We start from the raw sequence: 14075 nt of genomic DNA, 5'->3' as shown, positions 1-14075 counted from the left end.
TCTGCAAATGTATTACGTACAAACCAATACACACAAAGCCAACTCGCATGCACGGCATACGCTCCATGTTGAAGAGTGCACGAGAACTCCGCCCCCTAAATGCTTGCTGTGAACACACAATGTGTGGCATGCTAATAAGAACATTGCATGGAATAGCATCAGCGACCAATACTGTGTGTATGTCGGTCGGTCGGTGTAATCAATGCGCGCAATCTAAATTTCAGTTACATTGAAAATCTTTCATTTCGGTGTGCTGTTGGGAGTGTGTATTTTTTTTCCTCTGTTCAATGGACTACAATCGATTATGTAGTATTCAACGAATATGTTATGCGCAGACAATTCTCAATTGCAATTTTTCCTCGTTGTTCTTGTTCTTTGGTGGCTGGATTTCTTTTTTTTCACACCGTAATCGTTTCATCTTTGTGTTGAATGGAAAGAAAGAGAGGTAGAAAAAAAACCAGCATGAAAATTAAATTGTTGAAGTTGAGGTAAATTAGTTAGTGCAATAAGTTGTTTTTATATTGTATTGAAGGGTTTTTTTCGCTCGTTTGAAAATGTATTTGTGCTTTATACAGTCAATGTATGAGTAACTTGTACTGATTGGCAATGGAACTAAACATTGAGTTGCGATTGGTTCGAGCACAGTAAAAATGCACTACATTTACAATATTGTATTTTTGGGGCTGCGGAATCGTTATTCTTGATTTTAATGCAAAAGGTGTCTTCGATGTTGTTCAGTGTGGCGTTTGAACCAATATTTAATATCAGTATATTGCGCTTTGCGTAAGGTAAACACTCGCATTTATCTTGCACGTTAAGACTGGTGATTGTCATTTTAAGCTATTTATTTTGATTTTTTCCCCACTTTTATTTGCCATTTAAATGACAATAGAATACAGCAAACCTTTTCTTCCCCATTTCAGCTCATATTGCATTTATATTAAATAATGGTTGTACAATTTATCTTCGGAGATCATTTTTTTTAGTTTGTCTGTCAGTCCAAGTGGGTTTTTTTTCTTCGCAAACATTTGTCTGTTCAAACAAATTGGTTTGTTGATTGTTGTCATTACTTTTATTCACTCTTATACATTGGAAGGTAATCATTTCACATGATGTTCTGCATAATTTATGACTTCATAATTGAGTTACTTATAAGTTTCGATTAAGTTTTGATTAATTCATTTCTGTTGATAATAATTCAATCAACGAATGGATTTTCTATGTGATTCAGTTTTGTGCGATTTAAAATTCTAATTCAATATTTCGGACGGATTCAGCATACATTAAAAATACGGTCTCAGCATGGCTCATGGTCGTTAAATATGCAATAAAAGAAAGCGATTTCAATTTATTTTTACACTGATGCGCATATATTGGATCTGTGTCAAAATAACGAAAGAGAGAGAGAGAGAGAGAGAGAGAGAGAGAGAGAGAGAGAGAGAGAGCAAAAAATGGTAATGTAAAATGCGATCCACATCGAATGATAAAAATATTGCAATTTATAGCACTCCATTGTTGTATAAGTTGGCAATTCTGTTAATGATTTCAAATCATTTTTAGCATCACGTAGCAGTAAAGTACGACCAAATGGAGAATATCCGATTATTTTGCTATCTATCCTCCCCTCCTTCTCGCTGATCCACCATAGTGTAGAGTGAGCAAACGCTGCCCATTCCAAATCACAATCGTCCAAATTGAATATTTTTCCAGATTGCACATTTGAGAAGAGGTCGCATTCAATTCGCAATTGGTCAATACGATTGTTGTGCGCTCATATTTCGTTATAGTGCAATGCGATGTTTTTTTTTCTGTTCTTTATTGCCGCTGAGAATACGGACAATTATCGTGAGAAATTCAAATGGCCACAAAAGATTGTTTGCACCGTTTTTCCTCAAATGTCCGCAATGAAACAGTGGTAACGTACTCTCTCTCTCTCTCCCTCTCTCTCTCAATAATACCGTTCTAATATCCAGAGGAATTCAATTGATGGAACACATCAATCCAAATTCTTGTTCACTTAGGCCAGAGAATGTAAGCAAAGCATTTTAAGAGCTTCATTACGTAAAAAGCCTCAGTTTCGAATGGCATATTAGCAACAAGAACAACAGCCAAACAGCAAAAATAAAAGCAAATTCAATATGTGAGGTTGGTATTAAAGCTCAAAATGTGCACAAAATACGTGAAAACTAATGTTATTTACCATACATTCAATATTTCTATCTGACTTTCGGTTGTCGGTCGAGAAGACGAAAATTACATTAACACGATCATAAGCAATTGTAATTCGGCGTTATTGTGCATTTTTAATGCAAATAGCTTTTGCAACGATCTAATGTACATGGCCAGAGTTTCTCTTTAGCCATACCGTGCTTTTACATAATTGAATTGAATTTGGTACTCGTGCTTGTTATTGCTTATTGTTATTCTTTGTTCTCTCTCTCTCTCTCTCTCTCTCTCTCCACTTTTACTGTTAATGTAGCTTTATTACTTTATCTTTAGACAATGCAAAATGAAAGCACAGTCACATCTTCCGTCCAATTCAGCGCGATGCACCGGGGGCGAATGAGCAGTTTGAACGTGAAAATGCATTAAATGACAAATCTATGGAAGTAAAAAGACATGAACTACAACTACATGTTGTTGTGGCTTGTTTTTTCTTTGTCATTTGATTTCTATTTCATGTTTTCCTTTTTCTCTCTAATTCCGAAATTCAAAATTGATTGCAAAAATAGTGACCAAAATCCGTTCTTGTTCCATCACTGACAGGAAATGGAGTTGAGAAAAATGGCATTGCGATTTTTCTTTCTTTTTTTCATGGATTCCAATTCCATTCGTTTTTGGTTGTAAAAGTACACACGCATTCAATGCATATTTCAACAGTGAAATTGGCTTGTTTTTTCTTTGCCTTTATTCGCAATTACATAATAAAATGTTATGGACAAAATGAAGAAGCTCTTGGCACGGTAACGTTTTACCGGAATGTAAGACAAGAATCACACCACTTCCCTTTTATGCTATTAAGATTCTTTGATTTGATCGCTCAGAGAAAACGGTCGGAGAAAACGGAGTGTTGTTAAGAAGAAAAAAAAAAACAATGACCCGAAGAATGGAAGAGGAAAAGAAACGTAACAACAACATGAATAGCACATAAAAGGTATGCACGCTTTGAGCATGTTGTCAAAAGTAACAACAATGGGTTGGAAAAGTTCTTACATTTTCTTCGCACACGATAAATTAAATGGACAAAAGTGGAAAACAGCATCTTAGCTTCGTTTGGAGCCATACAGCTCAACCGTGTACGTGGACACAAAAGCCAAAAGCGAAAAGAACGAATATCAACAGTCATAATATGCAGCCACAATGCCCGTTAAAATCGTATCGTTTTTATCCGAAAACGGGAGAAAAATAAAGAGTCGGAAAAACGGAAAAACAAAACAAATCTACACAACAATAAAATCCGAAATGGTTTTTGATAAATAAATAACGAAGTATATCGTCATGCATACCAAATATCAATTTATTTCAATGTGCCAAACAATTTCATTGCTCTTTATTTCGGACCATTCACGTGTTTCATGTATCCTAATGGATGTTAGAAACTACTGACGAACCAAATCGCACAAAACAAAAGATGTGTGAACTAAATGTGAAAGGAGTTGAACGACAGAGATGTTGTGGTTGGTTGGTGAATGTTATCAAATGCACTTCCAATCATCCAATTGGCAAACCCAAAAATAACCGAAAATACGGCATTTCCTGATAAAATTGTATTTTCTTCGAATATATTTTGCCACTTCGACAGCAAAATAAATATATATTTTCAGTTCGGTTATTGTCTTATTCACTATTAAAACGTTTCGCATTTGCTCAAGTTCAATTTGACATGAAAGTGTACCCAAAGAAAATATAAAAAGAATTTCATTTGAATGACAATGAAAGTGACCGTTTGCTTCTCTTGCCTTTGATTATCGCGTTACATTGGTTAAATGCATTATGTATAAAATCTTATGTCAAATTATACTTGTGGTCGCAAAACTTGATACCATTCAAATGGATATATGGTAAAAGTTGCAAATGAAACTTTTCAAGAATAAACCATTGAAACGATTTCAAAGTCGTGAGCGCGACAACGTAATTTCTGGCCTGGGTTACATTTTATGTGGTAATTTTCTCTAGTTTGTGTATGTGTACTGTCGCTGCTGGAGACAGAATTGCTAATTTCAGACTTGTACCGTACTAAAAATGTATTTTTTCTCGATTTGATTGGCGTTCATGTATTGGGCTCAAACAGTTTTAACGAGCTGCATATGTGCTGCTCTCTAGCAATAATAGAAGTTTTTTCTATGTAAACTCGCTGTTGTCTTTTTCTCAATTATTTTTCTCTGTACTTATTCTGGTGGAGATTAGCCTGTAGAGACTAGATGGAAGCACATATGCAGTTCTTAAATCATTTACATTGTCTTTTATGTACTGTTCGCGCCGATTGAATCTTTTTATTTCAATTGCAACAAATAAGCCACACCTTTCAAGCTTTATAAAATCCATTCTGTCAACCAACTAATGTAAACCGTTCATTTTCCCCGTCTTCAATAGGATCAAATTGAAATGTTTTTTTTTTTTTTAATATTTCAAAAGTAATTTATTGCATTTTAATTCAGTCACACCATAATGACATTTTCGACAAGAAATTCGAATATCAATTCAATTTTCATTCGGAAATGAATCTGATGAATTTTTTCAATTTCTCAATCTATAAATTATATTTTAAAAGCAAAACAGGGGAAAAAATCGAATATTCCTTCGTTGGTCATGTAAGAATTCGAAAAAAAACCAAGCACACCGCGATCGATCGCATCAAATGCGCAAATCGAATAAAAAGCCATCGCTTTCTCATTTACAGAATCATATTGTTGAATTACCATCATCAGCAATCAATTGGAAATCGATCAAATTATAGCGATGGAATTGATTTTGCAATTCGAATCGCTTAAGTTTACGTGGAAAATGTAAGGAAAACCCATTTACAAAAGCCAATTTAAAATTGAAAACGAGAAAAAAAAAAAAACAAAAATCATAGCCACAAATACAAAGCAATCTAAAGCATGGCTGCTCTCGCTACGTGACGGTTCGGGGCATTTATCGACATTAATTTGAATGCCTTCAGCATGCACACAAAATATGCAACATTTCGAAATGCACACTTTTACAATAAAAATGGACAGTTATTTTCTGCAATTTGCAATCGTCGAACACTTTGTGAAAATAAATTGTAAATGACATGGACGTTGGACGATCTTATGTGGTCATTGGTTACAAATATAAATCGATTATGTGTGTGTGTGAACACAATGGCGCGCACGACATGCATTTTCAAATTGAAGATCCGAAACCATAATCAAATGATTTCAGTTGAAAATTACTTCCACATCCTCGGCCAAGCATCATCGCTACCCGATGAATGTTTAATCGAATCTAATGAACCGTTGACTACATCATTATTAAAATTCACCTTTCCATAACTAAAATCATGCTGACAACAATGGGACAGAGCGGGATATCGAGATGCCGCGAATAAAACATATACATAATTTCAATTTTGTTTTTTTCCCTCGTTTTGATGATATATTATTGTTCGTTTGCCACCGCCGCCGATGCCATCGTCGTCGTTGTAATACAAATCGATATCCGAAAGGTGGTAATAATGGCAACCGACACTATAACAGCAACCAATCGTACACTAAAAACAAACATACATTTCATTCTCATTTACCAATAAACAATTTATATCTAAATTTCACATCCGGTGTATGTCGATTTGAAAACGGCAATTCGATTTTCTTCCGATCGTATTTCAAGTACGTCGTCATTTCAGCATTCAGCGGTTGCCGATCGATTTGTTTCGGTAAGTTTGCTTCTTTAATTATAATCTCTGTGTTTTTTTTCGTCTTTGTTTTAAACGTAATAAAAAAATGGAATCGAATTAACGAATAACAAAATTTTCGATTAGTTTTTTAAGAAATAACTCACTGGTTGATTTTGATTCGACTCTAATCAATCACGTCGCTTAGATTGTGTGCTTGTATATGTGCTTGATTGACGGATATCGAGTTTGCAATAGGAAATATTGCATTGTTGAAAGTTGACAAGGTGTTTTTTTTATTTTTGTTGTTTCGTTACTTTTTTATTAAACAAAAGCAAATAAAAACAAATGAGTTGTAAATGAAAAAACGAAATAAGCGCGATAGAAAGATTAATCGTTTCATTTCATTGTAATGTTTTTAGTTTTATTGTAAATTTTCAATTGAAATTGCCCTCCAGAGACAACGTTTATACAATTGCTGGCAAATGCCGACATCACTTGATTCAGGCTTACCATTCAACTTTTGCCTCTCACTGTTTCACTCTTGCACTCTTTGGTCCCTTCGTTTCTCCCATTTTCTCATTCATTCGCTCCTTATTCGAAACGCTGAGCTCACTTTATATCCCTGATAAAATATTAACTATCAAAAATGAGATCGACGGCAATATTTTCGCAAACACACGTTTTTACCAATTGATGACAAGCGCATAAATCTTGACACATTATCTTTTTTGTAATTTATATGGTGTAATAAATAAAATTTACTCTTTTCCAAAAATTTCCTTGTTTTATTAAATCAAAGCCGAGAGTAAAGTCGTTTTGGAAGTGTTCGGCATTAATAATGTTGTGTATTTGGTGTTTGTATGCAAATATGAATGTATCGGTGCAAGAGAAAGATAGAAAATTCGTTTGATATTATTATTATTTGTTGGTTGTTTTGTTGTTTTTATTCTTCATTGCCAGTTCATTCATTTTCATCTTGGACTCGTTTGCATTTGTTAAAGTGGCGAAGAGCAAAGTTTAAGCGCACGCTAACGTGGTAATAAATTTTAAAATACGTCTATTTACTGCATGAAATCCGGACCATTCCTACGTAACACAGTAGACATTTGGATAATATTTCGAGTTTGATTTTATTTTTGTCTTTTGGTTTTCGTATATAAACATATTCAATTCATGGTGAAGCCATTACAAATTCTTTGGTACCATTGGCCGTTCCATGAATTAAATTCAACTGATAAAACGCAAATCGAAAAATTCCGAATCAAAAACGTTTACAAAATTGAAAGAGAAAGAGAAAGAGAGAGAGAGAGAGAAAAAAAAACAACGAACGCACCGGATTCTTTGGCCATGGAAACAACTCAAATAACAAATGCCGGCGCATAAAAATTAATTTACATACATTTCATGCAAACAAACAAACAGAATCAAGTACTATAGCTCCATGTACCGAATATGTACGCACAAAAAGTTTTCAAAAATGCCTGAAATATGAGCTATAAATCACATGCGGATTTTTGCGGGAATATGCGTCTTGTTTCGCTTCATATTTTCATTTTAATCGAATAAGTTGGTGTGCACGGATTCGTATGGATTTTATATGCGCTTCAATTATTCGGGGCCAATGCACAATTGTGCCGAGCATCGAACAATAAACGCAGTACTCTAAAATATTGATAGAAATGTTCAGGTAATATTTCTCTTTCGAAAAATTTCCAACACTAATTTTTCAACCGAAAACCATTGCGCTCAAGGCAAAAAAAGAAAAAAAAACATTTTCGCTTCATTTACTCGTCCACTCACTTGTTTGTATGTTGTTTTTTTTTTTTGTTTAATAATCTTGGATTTAATTCAATTTTCGGGGGCAGAAAGTGCGAAAATTTTACTTCAAATATAATTGCCGAGGCAATTCTGAACATTTCAAATGAGATTCGTGTAAGTGATTATATGCTAAATGGGACCGAATCGCCTCACGATACATGTTTCGATCTCCACTCTCTCTATCTCTCTGTCATTTTCGGTGAAATTGATTAATGCGAAGCTGAAATTCCACAATAAGGAATTATTTAAATGACTCATTCAATCTTCTCGTACAATAAATTATGATTTTTCTCAATTTTTAAATCATTCAACAGCTTTTTTTTTATTCACATCTACTATTTCTCATTCTTAAGTATGTCTAATGGGTCGAAATGGTAACAAAAGAACACTCGAAACAACACTAACCGAAAAGTAATCATAGAGAAAGATACGAGGGAAAGAGATTGAGCGAAAGATTGAACGAAGAGAACAAAGCAACAAGAGATATTTAAGAACACACTTAAATACAAAACTAATTTAGATAATAAGTAACATTTTGTCATCGTTTTTGTCTCTCAGGTGCGATCAGTTTTGGTGGTCTTTTGTTTCCTCTCTAGATTTGACCACTTCAACGATTATTTATATTTAAAGTTTATCTTATTGTGAACACAGTTTCTGAAGAGAGTAAAAGAGAAAGAGGAATGCTTACAACTAGCCTCCGCTTTTCTATCGTTGGCACATCTATGTATATAATTTGACCACAATTTCCGTTCATCGGATAAAATGTGCGTGTGGGTCAAGTAACGTGTATGTCATTTGTTTACTCTGCGTTATATTCGGATGCTTGGTCCTATTGAATGAACGATACAAGATCATTGCCTTTTTGAATTTCGATTGGATAATTGAGTCATTGTTATTTTCTTTTTCAAAATTACAGTCGTTTTTATACTTCAAAACAACCGAACACCAACAAAAACTCATGTTCATAACACAAGGACTAATCACGGCTACAAATTCTCATACTTCCTGTAAATATATTAATTTTTTGTTTTATTTTATGTAATCGCATGCAATTGCGAGAGAGAGAGAGAAAAAAAATGAAATGTTTTTTTTTTTTTGTTAGAAAATCATTTGTAGATTTAAAATGGAAATTTGTGGTTTTTTTACATTCCAATCATTTGAATGGTGGAAATCGTTAAACGTTTTCAAATTGAATACGATCGTATTGTATTCGATACAAATGTATTATGTGATCTCAAATTATAAAATTTATTTTAAAGAAATATTCTATTTTTGGTCATAAATAGCCAATATCTATTTCCATATCCATAAAATGAATGAAATAAATTCTTTGAATATCCAAAATCGACCAGATGATAACGAAAATGGTCCAGATCTACGTCATTTTGAAGCGATATTGTTTCTTATTTTTGTGTCGGCAATAAAATTCCGACCGAAAATGAACGAAAAAGAGAGTGACAAATGCTGTTGCAAGTTAAATATGTGTGCTTAAATGGGATCGGAATTGAATTAAAGGTAACTTCATTCACTTAATTTATCGTGAATTATTTACGATGATGTATATAAAGTCTGCTTCTATGGCAAGAAACAAAACAATGCGAAGGCTACAGACGATTTATAGAAATTCCATTAAGTGTTTACGAGCAAATGAAAAAAAAAAACTTCAACGAATCATTTTCATACAAACTTCGTCTAATCAACGTGTGCTTGTGTTAAATGGTGATTACTTGTTGGCAAAAATAAGTATAGAATCGATTGCAAGAGTTTAAGTATAGAGCGATAAATCAAACAATGTTTGTGATTTTTGTCTTTTCTAATTAAAAAGTGCACCGACCGAGAGACAAATGCGGGATTTTTCGGTGTGACAAGCAATCTCATGAAAAAATAATGACAAATTCGATACCCCTTTTAGAATTTAATCTAATTTCAATACACTTCATTCAGTGCAATATGCCCTCAAATGGTTTCCAATGAGTTTTTTTTGTTTATGTGAGCGCTCGGCATTTGAACTATATCTCAACCACGTTCAGGTAGCATTTGTTTATTACAACGTGAATGCAAATGGAAATGGTATTAAATATATGGCAGTGAAAAAGGGTATTGTCGATCGCTCGAAAATATTTCATTTGATTTGTTTGTTAATGGCCATCAGTTGAATAAATGATAATATCAAAAATAAAACTATGTATGGCATTTTCATTCAATCAAAGCAACAAAATCGTCTGATAAACAATCAATTGACATTCATTGCTTAATCTCAATTATAAGATTCAACTTGCTTGCTACTTGTTCACTTCGTTTACGATTAACTTGTTGTTGGACAACCACAAAAATTGAATGCGATTGATTCGCTCCATTCAGACACCGATAATAAGAGAAACAGTAAATAAATGACAATATTTATATGAACCATTTCCAATGATTAACATATCGAAAATAATATTCCACTTTTACTTGTTATTGCTCTCTTAATGAACCTTTTTTTCAGCTAACATTGTGCACTGAATCGTTGATTAATATCGAAATGAAATTCGGATATATATTGAATGGAAAACTCACGTTGAATTTTACATTGGTCCTATAATAAGACTCCTATTTGAATAGGGATTCATATTTATTTACCTTGTTTTTTTTTTCAAGAATGAATAGCACATGGAAAGGTATGATGGTGTGTGTCTTGATAAAGTGTTTCCAGGACATAGATATATAGACACGTATTTTTTGGTCTCCATTGAATAATTAATGTATTCATTTCACTTTCGGTAAAATGTCTATAATTCATTTGAGGGAGAAATAAGTAAGCTACATTGAAAGCGCTCTCGACTCGCCACTGTCACATTACCTACAAATACGTACAAATTCGTGTATTTGAAGCATAATTGCTTAAAATGCATATTCTACTCCCGTGCTCAATTACGGAATCGAAACCCGTATTTAGTGCGGGTATATAATGGTGTCTAAAGGTGGAGTTTGAACCAATCAGAAATAAATTGCGTTTTTTGAGCATTTCTGGATGATTGAATTATTCCCACATTTTAAATAATCGGTCGAAAGAATGAATAAAAATTAATACCTAAATGTGTTTTTGCCAAAAAAAAAAAATGCCATTTGTTTGTTTTTCTCTGCACCTCGCGTCTCTTTTTTGAATGTGTCAGAGTTATGCTATCATTTTGCGTCTTAATATCAGTTTCGTTGAAAATGCCATTTGCACTAAATAGCATTTAATAAATAAACAATTTATTCTTTATTTTATTATTAATTTGTATTGCTGTCTCTCTCTATCTTTCTCTCTGCCTTTAAATCTTGTCAATGCATACATAAACCAAAAAAAGCTATCAAAACTCCAAATATTAAAAGGCAACAATTTTGTGACCGTATTTATCGGCAGCGCGATTGTTTGTGATGCATTTTAAATCAGTATTATGCCATTTCTTTTTAGTGAAATCGTTTTATTCGCCTTTATTTTGACTTTTCACGAATGGTTTTTTTCTCGATTGTTTTTATTTGTTGGTGCATTCAATACCAATATAATCCCTATAAGCTCTTTTTATTTAGTATAAATTGTGGCCGGTTTGCCGCCTTTGTTTTTATTTATATTACTGTTTGGCAAAATGCGTTCTGTTGTTGCTTTTTTTTTAATCAGTTCAAAATATATTTAAAATATATTGACTAATTAAATTGCACTTAAATGTCTGCTATAATCTGCTCAACATTTTTTTTTCTTTATTGGTAAAGAGCAATAATATTGCGACAATTTCTGTTCACACCAAAATGAACTTAATGTGCTCGTCATTTTTCTGATCGCAGTGACTTTCAGTCCTTAGCAAAAAAAAAAACATTTATTTAAAAGTAAAAAATCACGTTTTCGAGTAAACATAAATATCGCATTCATTTTTATGTTTTGGTATTCAGATTAATTATTGTGGTTTAAAAGGTATAATTTGAATTGTTGCCAAAAAGAAAAAAAATCGAAGTAAAACAACAAAAAAAGCAAGTATTTAATATCTCTTTGGCAAATTGCACACAATGTGCTAAGTCAAAACTAGAGTAAACTTTTAAAACTGTCAAATGAGTGTCAGAATTTCATGCAGACCCATTTTAAACATATGTTCATTGTGTGTGTCACATTGAAAATGAGTCACAACGTTCTTTTTTTTTTGTTCACTATCATTCCAGAACACTTTTCGACCAAATGGTAATGTCCACCATACGTGTCCAAAATGGAATTCAAATGAACGAAAAAGAAATGGAAAACCAACAACAACACAGACGATGACCGAACGGAACATTTTATTAATTTGCGAGAAACCAAATAGACCGATAACGTCGACATAAAAAGAAACAGTGCCTTCATTCGTCGCCTCAGTCATATAGAAGCACATACACATATATCAGAACGAAGCGTGAACGAGACACCGCATATATGCAGCCCAACGAAAATGAATGAATAATATAAATGTTTTAACATAAGCAATAATATTCTAAAAGCTTTTAAGATAAGCACACACATCTTTTTAAAATGTTAATGAGTAAATCAAAGATTAAAATTAAAACATACTTTATTGTTGGTCACTCTAAGCAAACGTGCAAAACCATACTTGTTCATATCAAAGTGGCTATTTCGTTTATGGCCCAAACCATTTTCAGCGCACAAGATGAGTTTTGCATAAGCGAATCACGCTCGTACACACCTCACAGCTGTGAGCGATGATTGTGCACCACAAATAATGCAACTTCAACGGATTTTCTATTTCAGTGTGCGTGTGCGCAAGCCCATTTGAATGATTACACAATGAATACATTGTTGTGACCAGCAATTCAACTATTTTCAATGCTCATCATTAACATTAAGATCATTAAATTGTAAATTATGACCAAATTATTTTATGACTGTCTTCAGAATTAATTTTCACGATTCATAAAATTGTCTATTCAAAAGCAGAGTGTAAACATTTAAATGTTTATGTTTACCACGATTCGCATTAATCGACATATATAAAAAAAATTGTTAGTGCAATGGCTTGTCATATTTATTTTTTTTAAACCAGTTGATGTGCTATTTGAATTAAAAGAATGATAGAAAGAGAACGACAGAAAAAGTGGGAGAGATAGAGATAGAGAGAGAGAGAAAGAAACACGCCGCCAAAAGCATATTTAACGTAAATACCAATTAAAATGTCATCGAAAATGATACCGAACTCAAATGAATAGTCAAAGAATGTGGCATTCAATGCGAAAACGTCAACCAAAAACGTCAACCAAAAACGTCAATCTGTTACTGTTCACCGTTTATCTTTCGCTACCAATTCATTTGCTCTGCCCCATTCTTTCGTTTAAAGTTGCATTTTCTCTCTGTCTCTCTCATTCGACCATTTAACGGCCCAGTTCCAGACGGCAAGAATTTTAATTCATTTTGCTTAAGTTAAGTGTTATTTATATACAATACGTACGCATACGTCTCTTTTTTTTCGTTCATCAGAAAGCGTGCTCTTATCTTATCGCCGGTTAGCTTGCAATTACTTACCGCGTGCTGAACTTAATGCATCCTAATATGCGCCACATTTAATTTGACATCAAAGTTCTGACTAACTTATGGATCGTATTAAAATTTGTACCTTAATTCTCATTGCCTATTGCCGCTTTTATAACGGTTTTAAGAGCGCGATTTTTACTTTTATCTCTTCTCCCCTCTCTCTATGTGTGTTGTTCATTTTTTTTTTAAATGTGGTCGATTTGCATGGACAATGTTAAAAATGTATGGTTTTGAGTGGGTTTAATTGATCTTATTCAAATGAATGCACTTCATTTCAAAATACAGAAGCGATAGTCGCGGTCTAGGTCTCTCTTTTTTTATTCTTGGGTGGTCACATATCGTTGTTAATTTATTATGGCGTATTTTATGCAAATTAATTGAGTTGCGCAATTCCACCTATATTCTTATCGATTCATGACATTATTGCAATGTTGATGTAAACACTTGGCATTCTTCGAATTTTCGTTTGAAGTTTGTTTGTCCCCGATCATTTTGAATTATATGCAATTTTAAATTATAAATTTTTACCAAAAATGTCATGTCTTTAAAATTAAATCCATTGAAACAAAAAAAAAACCTATACTAAATTTATAAATTTGTCAGAACTTTTCAAAATAATTTTTGAAAAACTGTATTGTTTGATACTAAAAAGAAAAAATGTTCAAGGACACTTTAAATATTGAAAATATGGAATATTTAAAATGCCAATCATTCTACCATATCGCTTGAAAACACTTTAGATTTCATGTGAAAATATGGTTACATAACTGTTGAATTTTAATGACGAAATTAAGTCACAAAAAAAAAATGGTGACATTTTTCATGTTCGTGATTAAAATAAGTGAAATTGAGTTTTTGATC

The sequence above is a fragment of the Contarinia nasturtii genome, unplaced genomic scaffold (genome assembly GCF_009176525.2).
Source record: "Contarinia nasturtii isolate CC-2019 unplaced genomic scaffold, AAFC_CNas_1.1 Cnas_scaffold_285, whole genome shotgun sequence".
Taxonomy (NCBI): domain Eukaryota; kingdom Metazoa; phylum Arthropoda; class Insecta; order Diptera; family Cecidomyiidae; genus Contarinia; species Contarinia nasturtii.
This window is presented reverse-complemented; position numbering follows the sequence as displayed.